This window comes from Equus przewalskii, chromosome 11 (genome assembly GCF_037783145.1).
Source record: "Equus przewalskii isolate Varuska chromosome 11, EquPr2, whole genome shotgun sequence".
NCBI lineage: Eukaryota > Metazoa > Chordata > Mammalia > Perissodactyla > Equidae > Equus > Equus przewalskii.
This window is the reverse complement of record NC_091841.1, coordinates 1,810,996-1,831,497: the sequence shown is the minus strand read 5'-3', so window position 1 is coordinate 1,831,497 and position 20,502 is coordinate 1,810,996. Positions and strand designations below refer to the sequence as shown.

General features: G+C 49.2%; 1 protein-coding gene across 3 annotated transcripts in view; it reads right to left on the bottom strand.

Annotated features, from left to right (window-relative positions):
* Window positions 1–2,651: 2,651 nt before the first annotated feature.
* Window positions 2,652–20,502, bottom strand: part of PDHX (pyruvate dehydrogenase complex component X) — a 180,024-nt gene continuing 162,173 nt past the window's right edge. The window contains exons 12-17 of one of the 3 annotated variants that reach the window (XR_011524054.1): window positions 11,776–12,088; window positions 10,445–10,837; window positions 8,557–8,613; window positions 6,851–8,208; window positions 6,237–6,338; window positions 2,652–2,924 (exon numbers count right to left, since the gene is read on the bottom strand). The gene's annotated coding sequence lies outside the window, so the exon portion shown is untranslated. Of the gene's footprint in view, window positions 2,925–6,236; window positions 6,339–6,850; window positions 8,209–8,420; window positions 8,614–10,444; window positions 10,838–11,775; window positions 12,089–20,502 lie in introns of those variants that run through there. The other 2 variants (XR_011524055.1, XR_011524053.1) reach the window with 2 other exon arrangements.

The following is a 20,502-nucleotide window of genomic DNA, read 5'->3' as shown; positions in this document are numbered from 1 at the left end:
GAAGGAAGAATAAGGCAGAAGCTCAGAGAAAAGCAGAAAAGCTTGAGTTCTGACATTTTGCAGCTTCCTTGTTCTAGTCCATTCTTGACTCCTGACTGCATTCGTGCCCGGGACTTCTGTGATGCACCTGATGCCCTTTAATAAGCCCCTTTATTCTCCTTGTGTTAGCTCGAGCTGATTTCTATGGCAACTCGAAAGACTTGAACATAGGAGGGCATCACTCCATTTTACTCAAGAGTAAAGAGCGGCTCAAACGGAGGGGGGTGTGCCTGCTACTGGGGCTCGAATTCAGGACTCCTGACTCTAAATCTCAGTTCTGCTCATTCTAAGTTCCGTCCTGTGTTCTTTTCACTACCTGGCCTCACCTACAACTCCTCCCCCATATCATTCAATTATACAGAGAGAATGCAATGTTTCTCCTTCGCTCTTATCCACACTTGACATCCCTGGTGATTTGCCCACAGTTGCATGGCAATCCAAATGAGTGGCAGGTCTTCTGAGCCCTGTCTTCCCAGGCCTTCTCCAGAAAGCCCCTTTTTTGCCTGAACATGCCTCACAGCAAAACCTTTCAGCTGACAAATAGTAACAGCTGCTTCTCTTCAAAACACCCAAAGGGCAACACTTCTGGTTTCCAACATACAGGCATAATGCTCCAGCCAAGTCTGGATGGGGCTTAGTGTCAACTCCTGCAAAAAAGGGAATAGGTACTGAAATTGGACATGAGGCCGGGCCAAAGCACCGTTTATCGCTGGATACTGTTTTTCAGCCGTGGTAGACTGCTGCTTTAGAAGGCTCCTGTGGGTGAGAAAGACGCTTGTGCTGAACTTAATTGGGAGAGGATGTGGTGAGGAAGGGGGAGGGAGAGAGAAAAGAAGAGACATCTTGAGAGAGCGTAGGAGAAGCGGAAGAAGGACAAAAGGCACAGGCATGACTCCACCATGATGTGGAGGGAAAAAAAGTCTTCTAACCATCGATCAGGAATTTAATAGACACCTACTGTATACACTACAAAAGCCAAAGATGAACTGGACCTGCCCTCTCTCCTCAAAGAGATCATGGCCTAGATCAGGGCTGGCAGATCAATTGCCTTTATTAGTTCCGGAAATACATAGTAAGCACCTCTGCGCACCAGGTACTACTCTAAGTACTAGAACGACCACAGCAAAAAAGACAGAGCAGTATTTTCTTATCATGGAGGAGGCGGGTGGAGGGTGCTGGGTAACTTCAGTGAGGCCAACAGGAGGATCTGTCTGAAGAGGGGACATTTAAGCCAAACTTGCAAAAATAGGAGAAAAGCTTTCGACAAAGGGCACAGCAAAAGTAAAGGCTTGAGAAGGGAATATTCTTGGTGTTCGGGGAACAGCATGGCTGCAGCAGAGTGAATGAGGACGTGCGTGGTAGGAAACGAGATTGTTGAGGAGGGGAAGGTCCCGCTCTTGTGTGGTCTTGCAGGCTGTGGAAAGAAGTTTAGGTTTGATGCTGATTGCACTGGAATGCTTTTGGTGGGTTTCTCTTCATCTTTCAACTCTGACTAATTAGTAGTGACTGCTTAGGCCACTGTGATGAGAAAGATTCTGAGGCCTTACAGTTCAGTGGGTGAGAGATCAGTGAGTGTTAATCATATATATCATGTCTCCAGAATGGGGCAATGGTGACACTAATGATCAATACTTGCCATCTCGGCTCAGGACAGAATATTAAGTTGCATTAGTCAGGACAGTCTGGGTTATGCTGCAGTAACAACATCACCAAATCTCAATGGCTTAACACAATCACTCACTGGCTTCTCACCGTACTAAGTCTGCTGTGGGTCCAGACATTTCTTCAAGTCTTTCAGGCAGGAGCTCATTGATTCTGGGCATTTTGATTTTATGGCACCTCCCATTTTCACACAATCAGGGAAAGAGAACAGAAGAGGACCTCATACCAGTGGTTAAATGTCTTGACTCAGGAATAATACGTTGCATTTCTGCTCACAACCCATTGGCTAGAACTAGTCATTTGACCCTATCTGACTGCAAGAGGGCTGGGGGAGCCTAATTCTCCCGTGTGCCTCAAGGTAGAGGAGAAGCTAATGGAAGTGAGCAGTGAAAATCCAGCGCACATAAATCAACTTTGAAGAAAGTCCAGTAGCTCTCCAAAGCAGTTTGTCGAGAAGTGAATGAGGAGGAGTAAATGATAAAGGGGTTCAAAGAGTAGTGAGATGGACTGGTGTAGTTCAGAAAGGCTCTGTTGGAGGGATGCCTGAGTGCGATCTTGATGGGTAGAGTTTAGCAGATGGTCTTCCACCAGCTCAATCCTTCCAACCCCAAACCCATTAAACCCTTCCTTTCCCCTGGTCCATTCCCATCCACCATTCTGCAACGGGCTGTTGGCACTTACCTGGCTCTTCAGACTTCAAGAGCACTTACCTGGCTCCTCGTTTTGGAGGCAATATCATATGATACTGAAGAATATTATTTCTTTGCTGTGTAACCTTGGGCAATTTACTCAACCTCTTGAAGCCTAAGTTCCTCATTTAATGTTTAACATAATTATTGTGAAAATTGAAGTCTATAATGCAACAGTGTATCTATTTAGCTTGACATAGGGTTTGGAAGACATATGGTTTGGAAGACAGCAAGGTCCAAAAAATTGTAGTTACTATTACCTTTTTTAAGAGAAAGGCTTTATTGTTTCCTTAACAAAAAGCACAGAAAAAAGTAGTTCCAGGGTTGGTTCAGTAGCTCAATGATAGTGTCACACAAAATCTGTTCGTCCTTCTGTACCGCTCTTAGCACACCAGCTTCCATTCTCATGCTCTTTGCCTCATCTCACAAAATAGCTGCTGCAGATCCAGGCATTAAATCCTCACATGACAATGTCCAAAGCTGAAGAAAGGAAGTAGGCAGGAAGAAAAGGATCTTTCATCGTATGGTTTTCTCCTTTAATCAAAAAGAAAAATTATTTTCGGAAGTTCACTATCCCCCAGCCAACCTCCTCATGTCTTAAGTTCTAGGTATTCGTACCCAGATGTAGCTATTATTACTGTTGACACACACTTCCTTTAAATTCTACCCTCTCTGACGTATATGCCCTGGCCCATCTTTTATCCTACCTTTAGGATAGATTTCTGTTTTTTGATTTTGTGGTCTATTTTTAGCTAGTAACAAATTAACTCAACAATATACAATGGCTCAAACACATAGAAATTTATTTTGGGGGCCATCTAATACTCATAAGTGTTTCTGGGTAGATAGGATGGTGGGAAGGGATGAAGGGTTTGGGCTGATGGAAGCCCTGCAATTCTCAACACATGACTTCCCAATTCACTGGGTTATTTCCACTTGGTTGCTATAAGGAACAAAAGCATGGAGGAGCACTGTTTGTGAGGTTTCATGAGTGAGGCCGGGTATGGGACCATCCCTTCCACTCACACTCCATCGGCTAGAAGCCAGTCATATAGCCACACCTAACTACAGGGAAGCTGGGAAATGTAGTCCAGCTGTGAGTCCAGGGGAAGGAGAATGTGGAGTTTAACAGGCTGTTGTCTTCGCCACACTTCTCTCTCCATTCCCGGCCCCTCCTCTGAGTCCTTTCCCCCATTCCTTCTCCTGGTGTAGATGTTCTGGTCTGTATCTGCTTGTTCACTTTTCCCTAGGCTTACATCAACTACGATGCCACACACAGTGACGAAAAAGGAGACACTGGCTGACCTGCACCCACTGAGCATGCCACACCTTCCAAAGTCCCTGTTCACTTTCCTCCTTCCTCCTGCACCTGAACACCGAGTAAGCCCAGCTGCACAGTTGGGAGAAGGTTTGGGCGAAAAGAAAGAGAATGTGGTGCCAGCATGGGTTTGATTCCAAGACCAATGATCCATGTAGTCCTACACTATAAACCTGTGCCTTTCTCTGCCAACTCACTGGGACCTTGTGAGACTGGTTTTTAACACAATTTATAAAATGCTTTGAGATCATTTCCCAAAATACCAATTTCAAGGGATATTAATATAAGGGTGCTCCTCAGTAAAAGGCTTTCAGAGACAAATGTGTTTGGGAAACACTAGATTAAATATAGGTTAACAAGTTTCCTTACTCCGGACCCTGTCCTTGTTTTTTCACCCGTCAACCATGTGTTGAGTGTTTGCTAGTAACAGGCCCGGTGCTGGGCCTGCAGGTCAGTGTGGCCCAGTCACGCAGTGCCTGTCCTCTGACAGCACATGACCCAGCACTAAGACACGTTTCCACGAGGGCCCATGGTGTGCAGCTTTTCCCCAAATTATCTGACCACAGACACCTCCCCTTTTTTAGAAATTTCTCAAAAAGTTAGTGCAAAACATAATTTTAAAATCCCCGAACTAGAGTATGCAAAATATTAATATTGACCAAATAAATAAAGTCTTATTTTCAACACATTGTTACAAATCCCAACAGAGTACAATTTCTCTCCAGGTGTATCTATGTATAGAAAAAGGACTGAAAGAATATGGGGTGGGATTATTGATGATTTTTTTCCCCAGATAAGTGAATGAAGGTTTAATGAAAGGATATGTATGGTACCAAAGGAAGATGGAAATCTTTTAAAAAAATTTTTTTTGATTATGGAAAATTTCACTCATAAATATATGCATGTGTGTGTATATATGTACATATATATATACAGGTAGAGAAAAAAGTATAATAAATTCCCATGTACCCCTTACCCACTTCAACAATTACCAGCTCTCATGGACCATTTTATCTATCTGCACCTCCTACTTCCTTCCTCACCACTGGATTATTTTGAAACAAATCCCAGACATCATGTCTTTTTATCTGTAAATAGTTCAATATGTACCTCTAAAAGATAAGGGCTCTTTAAAATAACATAACCACAATAATATTATTACAGTATTGGTGACTTAAAATTTTCACCATTAGAGGTTTGTATATGTATTATAAAATACATATATCACTTTTGAATCAAACAACAATCTTATTATAAAAACGTATCAAGATGCAGTAGACATAACCGGCGTATTCAGGTACACACGCACAGACACACACGAGTGGCTCTGACATCATCCCTCAGAAGATGCCCTGGTCCTGAGGGCAGTCCCACCACACGCTGGGTGGACCCGTTCTGCCTGCAGGAGTTGGGAAGCGGGTCCCGCCCATCCTCATCCCAGGCCCGGCCCCGTGTGAAATGCAGCTGAGGGGATCTGGCCCGGTCTTATACGTGCTGCTAGTAGCCCAGTCAGGTGGCCGGTGAAACGTGATGGGAGTGAGAGGGCAGCAGGAGGCAGAACCACCAGGTGACGTCCCTCAGACAAGGTCCTGTCAGCCCCTCTTATGCCAGCCAGCTGATGCCCCAGTGGCAACCATCAGAGCTTTCAAAGTCCGGTCGGTCACTGTAGGCTCTGGGTCAATGAGTTTAGAAGGTCACTCGTCACCAGCAAGTCTGGTCCACGGATGGTGGATGTGGGTAAAGCCATGAGAACTCTGAGCATTAGGAAAACCCAGAAAGAGAGAAGACATATGTGGCTTTTGGTCCCATTGGACCTAGTCTGGCCTAACGTTCTGTGGCCTGTAGTGCTTGGTTCTCAGAAGCAGCCACTGTCCCCCTTCCCAGTCCTGATGGGGCTGTGCCACGGAGGGCTGGCACTCTTCAAGTCATGGCTTGTGCAAAGATGGAAAACTTTCTTTATCCTGACCTAGCCTTGAGGGGCAGGGGGACCCCCAGGTCAGGGGGTCATGTATATCCAACAGTGGCACCCACATTGCCTCATCTCATGGAGAAACAGCCCCACGCCCAGTGACCAGTCCTGCCCCACACAACGTTCTATTCACGACGCGCCAGTGCTGGGCGTGGCTGGATGCTGTCCACAGGCTGCAGAGGAATGAGGAGAATCCTATCATTTTCTCAGGTACTTTTCATCTTTCCCACCCCGCATTCCTTCTGCCTTCTTTTAAGGTCTGTTCTCCTCCTGTCCTGTCTCCCTCTCTCTTTCGCCTGCCCTCCTCACATCCTCGTTGCTCAGCCTCCCCCATGGCCCTTCATTCCTATCTCTTGACGGGCTTTCCCTCCCAGCAGCCACATATACGCTCTTTCTTAGAGCTTCACTCTCTCTCCGACCTTGGATCTGCCCAGCGGCCACCTCCTCAGTCTGGGTTTGTCCCTTTCTCTTTCCCCTCCCACAGAATGCCAGCTCCTGGCGGCCTGATTCAGGCCGTTCATAGGCTTCCATTCTCATCACACGCAATCTGGAAACTCACCTCAGAGCAGAAGGATGGCTCTGCGGTGCCGCCCGCAGGACATCCCCGCTTCACACCTCTCCCTTCCCTCAGGAAAGCGTGACGGGCTTCTCTGATCACTTGCTGGAAAGAGAGAAAGCATAACGGAGTTACCCCACAGGGTGGGTATGGACGGCCCAGGAAGTGCTTCGCTGTTGCGGTGGTTATGGGGAGTCCCATCCCCACGGGGAGAGAAATGCAGGATGACGACAATACTGTTTCTGTTACACCCCAGGCACTGGCAGAAGGCTTCCTCGGGGCATCTCACTGAATTCTGTGTTGTAGGAGTGGCTATTGCCACTTACAGCTAAGAATCTCAGGATCAGAGAGGAGAAGTGGCTTGCCCCACAGTCACACAGCCGGGAAACAGTGGAGCCAGCGAGGGAAGCTGGTCTCATGCCAAAGCCCGTGCTCATTCCACTGTAATGAGGGCCTCTGCGGACTGAGGAAGCCGGCTAATTGCACTGTCTTTTTTTGTCTTAACCATCTGAGAAAATCTATCACCCAACACTTCAGCATTTGTTTCTCTCCTTCCTGCCCTTTACTCATTTGCATCTCGTTTCCTCTAGAAAAGCTTATGGTGTATACGTGCTCACCGCCACCCCAGTCCTGCCCGCGTCTCGTCTCGGTGGTGTCATCAGCACTCTGGGCAAGTTTGGGAAAACTTCCCCAACATGTTGGATCTTCAGGATTCAGGCTGTCTGGAGTCAGGGCGGAAGTCCCCCTTCCCCGTGCGATGCTCACAGGAACCTGCGCGCAGGGCCTCGCATCTGCTTCAAGCTGAAGGAGCCCCGGGACTGGCCAGGAGGGGAGTCCGCTGGCCACTGTCGGCAGGCGGAGTGCGGCCGAGCCACTCCGACTCCCCAGCTGGCCTGTGGGCCCCCTCCCCGCCGTGGGCTATGCCCTCAGCACCTCGCACAGCTTTTATTGACAAGGTAGAGCCTTGGCAGCGTTGAGAACACTACTGGTTAAAAAAAAACGTTCACCCAGATCCTGCTTGTTAGTAAAAGTTATTTCTGTTTTTGCATCTTTCCCTTCAGTTTTGAGCACACATGGACAAATGTGCCTTGTCACGCTGTTGCCGTCGTGGAGCACACATCGTGTTCTCTTCTGCCTTGTCCGTTTAGCTTTGCCATCTACAGGGCTTCGTGTCCAGCGTAACGTCCAGAGTTCCCATCGTAGAGCAGGCCTGGGCTTCTACAGAACGTATTGGACCAGAACGTACTGAAATAGCTCCCTTCTCGTGTCCCTTCCATTTGCTCCTCTGGCCACAATTCCATAAAACATTCTAAGGGAAATTTTTATGCATGTAACTTTTTGTTTCTCTTGGATTGTTTCCTCAGAAAATGTATCAGGAATGGAGATGGTCATGAACGGTTCGACTGTAGCGTGGAGTCAGTACGAAGAGCGGAGTCGCAGGGAGCGGGTCAGAACCCAGGGGCGGCACCTGCTAGCTGTGTGACCTCGGGCAAACGACTTGACTCTGTAAGTCTCAGAGTCCTCAGATGTAAAACAAGGCTAATATCATCCTCAATCCACAGGGTTGTAGTGAGGCGTGCATACAAGGATTGAACAAAACAAAACAGCATAAATGCCATAGATCTTAGCCCTGAGGGGCGGCCCACTGACACTAACACCACTTCTCTGTCCCTTTAGACTAAGTGGACTCAACACCGTGTGGCTGAAACCCAGAATGTTTTCTAGGGGCAAATGCAGCGTGGTTTGCAGCAATCCAACAGGCAAACTATTTTAGAACTTTTTACTCCATGGACACCCTCACCCGCACCGCCTGCTCCCGTCACAAACCTGCCGTCCATCTGGAACAGAGACTGTAGGCCGGTCTCAGGCTTACCTGACCTCTTTAAAGCCTCTTTAAAGCCTTTGTGGGGCTCTGGCCCTCTTAATTTTGGAAACTACACTCCAAATCACATCAGGCACATTCACTCCCGCCATCCTGCAGGAAATATAATCATATAGGAGCAGCAGAATATATAAGAACAGTAAACTCGTAGATGAAATGTGAGGTTTTTGTATTAAATTAAATGCCTACTGATTTTGATTTTGTGGTCTGGGTTAAGGTTTAGGGGTCCAGCAGATCATGTTTTTACCTTCTTTCTTGAGTTCACAAAGAACTCACATAAGAAATATATTCAGAAGACAGATAGGTGGGGATCAAGATACCAACTTTATTGCTAGGAAAAGGCTGAAGAAAAGAACATCTTAAATATGTAGCCACAGGGAGCTTTCTAATACTGCCCCTGAAATGAAGCACCGCCCCCCACAAAAGCCCCTTCTGTTTTACCCCACTTGCCACAGAGTGGAGACACCTAGAGTGGACCCTCGCTGCAGGCCGGCATACCTGAAAGAGAGGAGAGGGAGGGACCAATGGAGAACATTTAGTTTCTTTCCAAACTCACTGTTAGAAAAGAGGGAGCAGAGGGCAGTTGGAGAGGCCAGGAGGATTCGTAGCTGCAGTTCCGCCACGTGGACCTCTCAGGCCAGGGAAGGACAGGTTTCTCTCTGGACCTGATGTTTGATCTCATGCTGACAAGATGGATGGGAGGACAGAGTCAGTCTCACCCTTTGGACGTTGTGTTCTCTCACAGCCATGGCTAGACCCACTCTCTCCTTCCTCCTCTCTGTCCTTCCCCAGAACGCCCAGCCAGTCCCTGTCCCTGGGACCAGTGTTGACCTACAACTGGCGCTCCCAGGACAAGGATACAGAGCGCCGACATTTATGGCTCTTGAATCATGTTCTGGCACTGCTTTTCTGTCAATTTATAATTCCATCCGCCATATAAGAAGATTATGTCGGTACCAAAAAGAAAACCAACATACAACAAACAAACAAAACAAAGGTCCCAACTCAAATTGGCCCGAGCAATAAGGAAATTTCTTATTTCCCATCACAAGAAGGGAAAATCCTAATGTGGTGTTATCAATGACTCAGGGATATTGAACCCAGGTTCTTCCTATCTGTCAACTGCTCCCTGGCTTCATCCTAAGATTGGTCCCTCTTGTGGGCCTGAGATAGATGCTGCAATTCCTACATCCCATCCAGCATCCACTTCATCCAAAAAAAAGAAAAGGGACCATGCTGTTGCTGTTTTCCCTTTTTAAAATGAAGAAACCTTTCCTAAAATCCCCTCCCTCTGCATTGGCCGCTACTAAACCAATCTCTAAGCGAGAGGATGGGACACTATTAATGTCTTAGACCAATACACGGAGTTGTGACTAGATAGGTGGATACCCTCACAAAACTGAGGCTCTGACTAAAGGAAATGGGGAGAACGGATGCAGGGTAGGCAGCCGGCCACGTGTGTTGTGCATCACTATGCATTCGTTTCAGTGGTTATGATTTTAAAGAAGCAGTTTCCTTCTATTTCTGTGTTCTCATCTCTGAACCTCAATTTCCTCATCTGCCTTCTGCACCTTGCAAGGCAGCTGTGATGATCAAGTGAGATAAGAATATAAATTACAAAGTGCTGTGTAAACCTTACATCTGACGAGCATAATGCTCAGAACATGAGCTTTTCCTCCCACCACTGAGATGTAACTCCTTCCAGACTTGAGCAACTGTTGGCAAAGTTGGGGTAGTCCCGGTAAGACCGGAAAGTGGAAACATCACATCACTAGGATAAGACCTCCAAATATAATGAAAAAATGTAAACAAAAATTAAAGCAGGAGCTGGCCCCATGGCCGAGTGGTTAAGTTCGCGTGCTCCACTTCAGCGGCCCAGGATTTCGCCGGTTCGGATCCTAGGCGTGGACATGGCACCGCTCGTCAGGCCACGTTGAGGTGGTGTCCCACATGCCACAACTAGAAGGACCTGCAACTAAGATATGCAACTATGTGCTGGGGGGATTAGCGGCAGATAACGCAAAAAAAAAAAAAAAAAAAAAAAAATTGGCAACAGTTGTTAGCTCAGGTACCAATCTTTAAAAAAAATTAAAGCAGATTAAACCAGCAAACATACGAAACGATGCTCGATCTCACTCGTCATTAGAGAAATGCAAATCAAGAACACAGTGAAATGTCACCTCTCCCCCACTCGGATGACTACCCTCACCAGTGTTGACAAGGACGTGGAGACACCGCTACCTTGTGCACTGTTAGTGGAAAGGTCAAATGATGCAGCCATTATAGAAAACAGCATAGTGGTTCCTCAAACAATTCAAAATAGAATTACCATCTGGTCCAGCAATGCCACTTCTGGATGTGCGCCAGAGTTGGAAGCAGCCTCTTGAGCAGGTGTTTGCACATCCGTGTTCCAAGCAGCACTATTCACAATGGCTAAAAGGTGGAAGCCGCCCAAGTGTCCGCTGAGGGATGAATGGATAAGCAAAATGTGGCATAGACATACAATGGAACATTATTCAGCCTTAAAACGAAAGGAAAGCCAGGCTGGCCCAGTGGTGTAGTGGTTAAGTCTGCACGCTCTGCTTCAGTGGCCTAGGGTTCATCGGTTCAGATCCTGGGTGCAAACCTAGACACCACTCATCACGCCATGCTGTGGTGGTGTCCCACAAACAGAATGGGGGAAGATTGGCACAGATGTTAGCTGAGTGACAATCTTCCTCACCTAGGCAAAAAGAAAAAAACAAAAGAAAGGAAAGCTGACACTTGGTACAACATGAATGAACCTTGAGGACATTATGGTGAGTGAAACAAGCCAGTCATAAAAGGACAAACACTGCATGATTCCACTTATGTGCAGTATCTAGAGTAATCAAATTCACAGAAACAGAAAGCAGAATGGTGGTTGCCAGGGGCTAGGGAAGGGGAAAATGGGGAATTATTTAGTGGGTAAAGAGTTTAAGTTTTGCAAGATGGAAAAGTTCTGGAGATTGGTTTCACAACAACTTGAATCTAATTAATGCCACTGAACTGGACACTTAGAAATGGTTAAAATGGTAAAATTGATGTTACACATTTTTTTACCACAATAAAATTTTTTTAAAATTAAAGTTCAATAATATGCAGTGCTGCATAGTATGTAGAGAAATAGACACTTACCGCCCGCCCCAAACAGTTGATGAGACTTTAAATGGACTTATCTTTTGTGGATGATGGTTTGACCATATCCATCAAGATTAAAGGCAGAAGAGGGATGAGAGTCAGAGGAGCATTATCAGAAAGGAGGTCTGTGGAGCCTACAGAAGGGACCTCATCTAATAGGAGCAGGCAGAACCCCAAGAACAGGAGCAGAGTCAGTGTCCAGAGACTGCCCAGCTTCTGCCCAGCAGGTACCATTTGCAGCCAACATTAGGAAACAGAGCAAACCATCCCTTACCAGTTGAGTGAACTTTCCAGTGTGGGGGGCCTCTATCAGTGGTACTTCTCCTGGCCACCAGGTCGAGGCCTCTTACCTGTCACTTGCTGATCATGTTGGTAAAACTGCCATCTACCTATGCCCTGAGATTTTGCTAAACCCTCTCTTTACCACCTATATCAGGCAGGGTTGGCTAATTATCAAACAACCTCAAATCTTAGTGGCTTAGCACAGTAGAACTTGCTTACTCTCTTATACGAGGGTCAATGCAGATGTTGCTGGTTGAGTAGCTCTCCTGGCAGTTCTCCTCCAGGCAGTTACTCAGCGATCCAGGTTTCTCCCATCTGGTAGCTTTGCCATGTCCTAAAACCCCCTCCGAGTCTTCCACTGGAGCCTCTGCATTCGGCCAGGCAGCAAGCCAAGAGAGAGCAGGGGAAATTGTGTGGACATCTAAGGGGCTAGGCTTGGAAGTGGCATATACCATTGCCACCCACATTCTACTGGCCAGAGCTGGTCACAGGGCAGCACTCAGATGCAAGAGGTCCAAGAAACGTAGTCTTCCTGTGTGATCGTAAAGGAGATGAGATAGCTGGTGAATACATACCAATGTGTCTGTCATCACCCATATGGACAAACCTCCTTAGAACAATCTAGAACACTTAAGCCCACAGAGGGAGCACTTAGATACCTAGAGGAACAGTGGTGACAAGTGAAACACCCCCACCCTACCCAACCCCCGCCTTGGCTGGGCTCACAGAGACACATCTGAAGATATTCCTACCCCATCCCCAACTGCCACTTCTGTTTTATTTTATAATCATAGAAAAAATGAAGACGTCATTTCTACTTGGACAAAACCTACTTTCTTCCTCCTCCACCTGCCAGAATTTAATTAGTGAGACCACATTTCCCAACCATTAAAGAGAACCTCTCAAACCACTGCAGTGGCTACAGGAACTGAGAAACAGACCCCTCGCACCTGCTCAGCCCTCTCCAGGGAGGAACGCCCCCCAGCTCTGCCTATCCAACTTCTGCCAGGCCGCGGGGCACATCTCAAGACCAAGGAACCCTCTCCTCGCTTCTCAACCAACAGAGATCGTGTCCCTTTCTACCTTATGGAACAATGGTTATTTTTGTTTTCATCATTTGAGAGTTGGTTATCATTTGTACTGAGTTCCGCATCTTAATGTAACAAGTATCTACTAAGCATATCTGGTTCCAGACCGAGGGATTCAAAGGTGATCAAAGGGAAACACCCTCCATGGAATATGCAATCCAGGTGGGAACACGTGAGCACGCCGTAAAGCTGAACGTTCTAGGCTGTCAGGCAGATACAAAGCATGGTAGAGATTCGGGAAGGGAGAGAGGCCTTTGGAATGAGAGGATGAGTTGGTGCTTTGGAATCCGGACTTTGAAGAGTGAAAAAGACCTTGACAAGCAGAGTCTGGGGAGAGCGCTCCAGGTGAAGACAAGAATGAGCAAAGGCACCGAGGTGGGAATGTGTGGGGAAATTTCAGAACAGGCAAGTTATTCTGTTGGCTGGCGACAAAGTGGGAAAGGTGGGTGTATCAGTTAGGGTTCTTTGAGCTGCAGGTTATGAAAGCATGTCTCAAACAGGCTTAGGCAATAAGGAAATGTATTCACACTCTGGAGATCCCGAGGCAGGGCCACTCGAAGAGCAGTTTGACCAGGGCTCCATGTCTGTTCCTCTGTTCTTCTGGTTCTCCTCCGCTCTGTGTTGACACTGCCCTCCTGGTGGCCATCCTTGTGGCTACAAGATGGCTGCCAGCTGCATCCAGGGCATAGGTTGTTCATGGTGAAAGGGAGAGAGAAAAAACAGTTCTCTTTCCCAGAAGCCCTGAGCGAACCTCTGCTCAGATCCTATTGAGGCAAAATGGGGCTGCCCATTCCTGCACCAGCCAATGACAAGGGGATTACCACGAATGGTATCAAGTAATCGCCTGAGCAAAATGCAAGGTAGAGTCCATGACAATGACTCCTGCTGGGCTTGGGCTGGGTTGTGGAAAGTCATGAATCTCAGCCTGAAGAATCTGTATGTGGGGGCCAGCCCTGTGGAGTAGTGGTTAAGTTCACTATGCTCTGCTTTGGCGGTCCATGTTTGCGGGTTTGGATCCTGGGTGTGGACCTACACCACTAGTCAGCCATGCTGTCGCGGTGACCCACATAAAGTGGAGGAAGATTAGCACAGATGTTAGCTCAGGACTAATCTTCCTCAAGCAAAAAAAAGAGGAGGATTGGGGCCGGCCTGGTGGCACAGCAGTTAGGTTCACACGCTCTGCTTCAGCAGCCTGTGGTTCGCTGCTTCAGATCCCGGGCATGGACCTATCCACTGCTCATCAAGCCACGCTGTGGCAGGCATCCCCCATGTAAAATAGAGGAAGATGGGCACAGATCTTAGCTAAGGGCCAATCTTCTTCAGCAAAAAGAGGAGGATTGGCAGCAGATGTTAGTTCAGGGCTAATCTTCCTCAAAAAAAAAAAAGAGGAGGAGGAGTGGCAACAGATGTTAGCTCAGAGCTAATCTTCCTCAGCAAAAGAAAAAAAAGAACCTGTGTGTGAAATAAGGCATGGGGAGCCATTGATGGTTTTTCAGCAGGGGAGTAAACAGAACTGAGTTCGGGGATGTTCTGATCAGAAATAACCAAGCAGAGGAGAGTGAGTGTGGAAGAACCATGTGTCCACTGCCATCATGTCTTCTCCTCCCAACATTAAAAATGGCTCCCAGGGAGCCAAGAGCATACGATGGAGAAAGGAGAGTCTCTTCAATAAATGTTGTTGGGAAAACTGGACAGCCACATGCAAAAGAATGAAAGTAGACCATTCCCTTACACCAAGCACAAAAATAAATTCAAAATGGATTAAAGACTTGAATGTAAGACCTGAAACCAGGAGACTTCTAGAAGAAACATAGGCAGTATGCTCTATGACATTGGTCTGAGCAGCATATTTTCAAGTCCCATGTCTGACCGGGCAGGGGAAACAAAAGAAAAAATGAACAAATGGGACTACATCAAACTAAAAAGCTTCTGCACAGCAAAGGAAACCATCAACAAAACGAAAAGACAACCTAACAATCGGGAGAAGATGTTTGCAAACCACATATCAGATAAGGGGTTAATATCCAAAATATACAAAGAACTCATACAGCTCAACAACAAAAAAACCAACAACCCAATTAGAAAATGGGCAAAAGATCTGAACTGAGATTTCTCCAAAGAAGAAATACAGATGGCCAACAGGCATATGAAAAGATGCTCAACATCATTAGCTATCAGGGAAATGCAAATCAAAACTACAGTGAGGTATCACCTCACTCTGGTCGGAATGGCTATAACTAACAAGACAGGAAACAACAAATGTTGGAGAGGGTGCGGAGAGAAGGGAACCCTTGTTCACTGCTGGTGGCAGTGCAAACTGGTGCAGCTACTATGGAAAGCAGTTTGGAGTATCCTCAGAAAATTAAGAATAGATCTACCATATGATCCAGCTATTCCACTGCTGGGTATTTATCCAAAGAACTTGAAAACACAAAGGCATAAAGATACTTGCACCCCTATGTTCATTGCGGCATTATACACAATAGCCAAGACTTGGAAGCAACCTAGGTGCCCATCAAGGGGCGAATGGATAAAGAAGATGTGGTATTTATACACGATGGACTACTACTCAGCCATAAGAAATGACGAAATCCAGCCATTTGTGACAACATGGATGGACCTTGAGGGTATTATGCTGAGTGAAATAAGTCAGAGGGAGAAGGTCAAATACCATATGATCTCACTCATAAGTAGAAGATAAAAACGACAAAAAAGAAAACCCACATAGCATTGGAGATTGGACTGGTGGTTACCATTGGGGAAGGGGGGAGGGGGGAGGGCAAAAGGGGTGATTAGGGTCACATGTGAGGGGATGCACTATAATTAGTGTTCGGGTGGTGAACATGATGTAATGTATCCAGAATTTGAAATATGATGTACATCTGGAAAAAATAAAAATTAAAAAAAAAAATGGCTCCCAGGAAAGGAGCTGATATACTCATTCACATCAGGCATAAATGACTGATAAGATATGATGCCAGTGGGAACGGAAAGGAGTGTTTTAATGAAAGAAACATTGCAGATAGGACTGACAAGATGATTGCAAACGGGGAAAGAAAAAATAAAAATGATGCTGAAGTTGTGAATGTGCATGACAAACATGTAGTGTCATGAAAAGAAACACAGTCATCTAGGAGTGTCACTGAGGTGATTTGGAATCCATAAATCAGATGCATGACTAATAGTACCCGTAATAATAAGATGATGCGAATAATGAAGAAATGGTAATAACTGATAATAAAAGTTAGCATGTATTGAGCAGTTAATCTACGTCAGGCACATAGTACATACTTGGTAAATATTTGCTGCTCTGATGTGTGTGTGTTCATTCACTCCTTACAGCAGTCAGTAATTATCCCCACTTTGGGGAGGAGGAAACTGAGGCACAGTGTGATAAAAGTAACAATCGAAGGGCAGGGAACTGGTGAGTAGGAGAGGTGGAATCAGGCTGTCCAACTCTCTCATTCGGACAAGGACTAGCCCGCATTCAGCACCCACTCGGTGGCAGCGGCGGCAGAGCTGGATACATTCTCTTTAATCCCGAGGGGTCAACAGATAAAGAGGCCGGTAGGACGCCTGTGTGATGGAAGAGGACGCTGGGGCCCAGAGGGGCAGGAGGCCCGCCCAGAGTCGCACGGCTGGCCAGCAGGTGGGACAGATGCTGTCAATCACGCCCTCTGGCCGCGCTATCACGACAAAGACACTGCCCCTGGGGCCGCAGGATCTGTGTCCCCTGTCTCGTGCCTGAAAATTTAAACTCCTGGTTGGGGAGCCAGGCTCGGTGGGTCCGGACCGGCGCGGACGTGCCTGGACCCAGCAGGACTGCGACGCTCTCTGTGCGCAGGACAAAGCCGGAGCCACGGCGGGCTGCCTGGCCTGACCACCGAGGCCTGAAAGTCGACCTGGGGGTGGGGGGTCGGCAGTCCTGAGTCGGGCGCCCCTCGCCTGCCGGGGCCCCGGGCGCGCCGCTCGCCCTCTGAGCTCCCGCGTCCTCCGCCGGGACACGCGGCGACGGCGGCTGGGCCCCTAGGACGGAGGGAGACAAGCGGAGACACTGCTCCTCCTACGACATGGGAGCCACGCTGCTCTGATTGCTGATGTTACTGTCATTTCTGCAAGAGAGTGTGGGAGACGGACAGCCAGGCCTCCGGAGGGGCGGCCGCCGCTGCCTGCTCACGACGGGCCCGCCCTGGGGGGCCCCCGCCGCCGCCTTGGCCCCCAGCGCCCCCAGGTCCACGCGCCCCAGCTGCTGGGCGGGAGCCGGGGCCGCGGGAGGAGGGGTGCAGGGCGAGGAGCAGGGCGGGACGGGCCTGCGTCCGGGAGCCTCCCAGGCCCGGAGCGAGCGCGCTGGCCGCCCAGGCACGTGGTTTGCGCTTCCGAGTGTAACCGGCAGCAGCTGGCCGCTGGTTCGGCTCCTGGGGCCGTCACCCAGAAGCGCTGGAGCCGCGAGGCCGCGCTGGCCCTGAGCAGCTGCTTCTGCCTCCACTCGGGTGGGAGCGGGAGGGTTGGGGGAAGCCGGCCCAGCGGCCCGGGAGCCCTGGGCCCCGCAGCACCGGGCACTGGCCGCCCCAGAGGGGTTTTCAGATCTCCCAGACTGAGACCCCCAGCTCGGCTGGCCCAGAGCCAGGCTTACTCACTGGGAACAAGCATCTTCCCCGCAGCAGCCAACGCTCCCAGAGGTTTCTGGAATCCTGTGAGTCTCCAAGTGCTTACTCATGGGACATTAGAGCTGCCAAAGCCCTGAGCCCAACCATCCCGTGTTTTGGGTAAAGAAACTGAGGCCCAGGAGGGAGGTGACTAGCCGAAGGCCCCAGGAGTCTGGGTGGGGCTGGGGCGGGGCTCTTGTTGCAAACAGCCGCCCTGGGGCCTTTCCTTTACTCAACACCCCCGGCCCGGCCCAGCACTCTTCCTAAAGGGGCCGGAGGCCGGATCCAGCTGGGACCCGCGGCCCCGCTCTAAGCGCCCTAGCCAAAAACACAGGACGGGCAGAAAGGATGGCAAAGGAAAATGCACTTTGACGTGGAAACGTGCTCACCGTACAGTGAACTGAAGAAACAGATTCCCCAGGCAGAGCTTACCCAGGGGCCCATTTGGGTAAGGAACACACGCACGCGCACCTGCCCCGCAGAAAAAAGACTGGAAGGAAAAGGAAAGTGAACTTGCTTCTGGGAGGCAGCATTGTGGGTGGTTTTCATTTGTTTCTTTTTTGGTCTTATCCGTATTTTCTAAATTTTCTACTTTGGGAGTGTTTATTTTTGTAATAACAATGTTAAAAGGATGCAGAATAAACAGAGAAATGCCAGGGTCCCTGTCACCTCCCTCAGTCAGGCTTGGCTTGCAAGCTCCCAGGGCAGACTGCACCCATGGCACAGGTGGGGGCGTTTTCCTTTCCCAGGAAGCGTAGGCGAGAGCTCAGACCCGAGGGAGGCACAGGGCTGTGGTTCTCCTGCAGTCTGGGAATAGCAGCCCTGGCTCCCGGCGCTCCCACCCGGATGGCCCATGCACCCCAGGGAGGAAGGGCCAGGCGGCAGACCCCAGACTCACACCTGGCTCCCCTGAGCATGTGTCTGGCAGGCCAGGCGAGCCAGCCTGAGGTCTGATGTGTGGAGAGTGGAGCGGAGTGAGATAAAGGCCAGATGGCCGTCTTGGGTGCTTTCCCAGACCCAGGCCACACCCTCCAGGAAACCTCAAGGCCCGGTTTTATCTTTCAGGCACGCACATCTCACTCACATTTTGCTGTCACTTGCCCACTCTGATGCCAACATCCTTGAGACCAAGCCACCTTTCTGGCTTACTCCATGAGGGCTGCCTGCCGTGTAGACCTCCCAACTGAGTACAACCCGGGGAATGGTGAGTCCCATCACTAGACCTGTGGAGCTCAGAGACGGTTGGTTTAGACAGAACCACAGGCCATGCCAGGTATCAAGTCAGGACTGTGGCGCCCACCCAGTGCCCTGGCTGGACCTGCTGCTTCTGAAACGTCGACTGATGCATGCTTCCCCAAAGGGCACCTCCGTTAGGACAGCTTCTCCTGTCGCATAAGGGTGGGTCTTATGACATCTTCACATGGTGATCACAAATGCAAAGGGACCCTGAGCCACCAGGCCCAAGGGCATCCTGGAGCAGAACGGCAGAGCAGAGACCCTGAATCCCGCTCCGCTCTCCACCAGCCTGCCTCCCGGTCAGTCACACGGCCTTCCGCAGCTTCAGTTTCGTCAGGTGTGAAACGAGTCTCAGAGGTGCTGGCAGGATTAATCGGCCCTAAATCTCGACATGTGGGGTCAGTAAATTGCTGCCCTCCGGCATCCGGTGAGCTGCCTGTTTTTGCATGGCCCTTCAGCGAGAACGGTTCTTACATTTTTAAATGGCCGGAAAAAATAAAAAGAAGAGTAATATTTCACAAAACATGAAAATTATGTGAAATTCAAATGTCAGTGTCCATCAGTAAAGCTTTATTGGAACGCAACCAGGCCCTTTCATTTCCGTGTTTCCTGTGGCTGCTTTTGTGCTGTGATCGCAGGACTGAGTAGTTGCAGACACCATACGGCCGACCGAGACTGAAGTGTTGACTATCTGGCCCCAGCCAAAAAAGTGTGTGCCGCGCCTGATCTGAAGGGTCTGGTACGTGGCAGAATGTCAACAAGCATTACTATCCCTTCTCATCGTATTTTCCATCCTCTCCACCAGGAACCTTTTTGTTCTGTCCAAAAGACGGGAGTATTGCCACGTGCGGGGGATGGTGCCGGAGGGGGACCTCCTCACTGTGGATCCTCAGGCTTGAAGTTGGAAGATCAAGTTGCAGAGATTGTATCTTCATTCTGCCACCAACTGGTTATGTGACCTGGGGAAAGTCACTTGATCTCTCTGAGCCTCGGTTTCCCTCCCCTATAAAATGGGATAATGATCCGGTCAATACTTACCGTGTGTCAGGCATTGTTCCAATCATGTCAGCCACTTATTTAATCATAACGGTTCTATGAAGGAGGTACTCGTATCCCCTCATTTATGGGCCAAGAAAGCTGAGGCGATGGAGGGTGGGGGCAAGAGAGTTGCCCAGGGTTTCGTAGTTGGCCAGTGGGGTACAAACAGTCTGCACAGATTCAAGCAGCCTCCTCACTTGGGTGCTTAAACAGCTGTGTCGTGGGGCCCTGTGCGCTTCACAGACGGACCGAGAGACTTGACTGAGGTCAGGAAGCCGAATGCGGTGGTGACCTCAGTCGTGGCTACATGGTCTCTTCTTATCTTGAAAGAAGAGGAAGGGGCACCTCTCAGTAATGGTGGCATTTCAGAGAGCGCAGCAGCCCCTGGACGGGGAGGAGACGTGGGTGGGTGACGGCAAGCCCGACCTCCATGGTCTGTATTTCCCAGCCCTCTTGGAGCAGGAGAGAAGCAACCCTCCCTGTTGAGAAGCCAAAGCGGCCGTTATTGAGACCAGCTCTCGACTGATAGACAGGAGTCGCCTTCCTCCCAAGGTGGTCGGGAGCTGGCGGCACCTTTCCCACCTTGGTCTCAGGTCTCCGCCCAGCCGCTGCTCCTGCCTCGTCTTGACGAGATTGCTGAGGACCAGCTGTGCTCGCTGGCACTGTGCTGCCCCTCCTGGTCCTCCCTGGCTGGATGAGGGAGCCCTTCTCTGCCCAATCCTTCCTCCCGCCCAGCCTCAGCACTTGCTCCCTGCGCACTCCCACAGGAGCCTTTGGACAGGGTGGGTGTTGAGGGTTGACACAGGCTGTGTCTTGCCTTTGTGTCTGATTGATCCATGTGAGGATGTCTTGCCCATGCTACGTGCGGGCTGCTGTGCGGCTGCGCGGGCAGGAGCTGGCACTAAAGATGCAGCATGGATGGTGTGGGGTTAACAGCA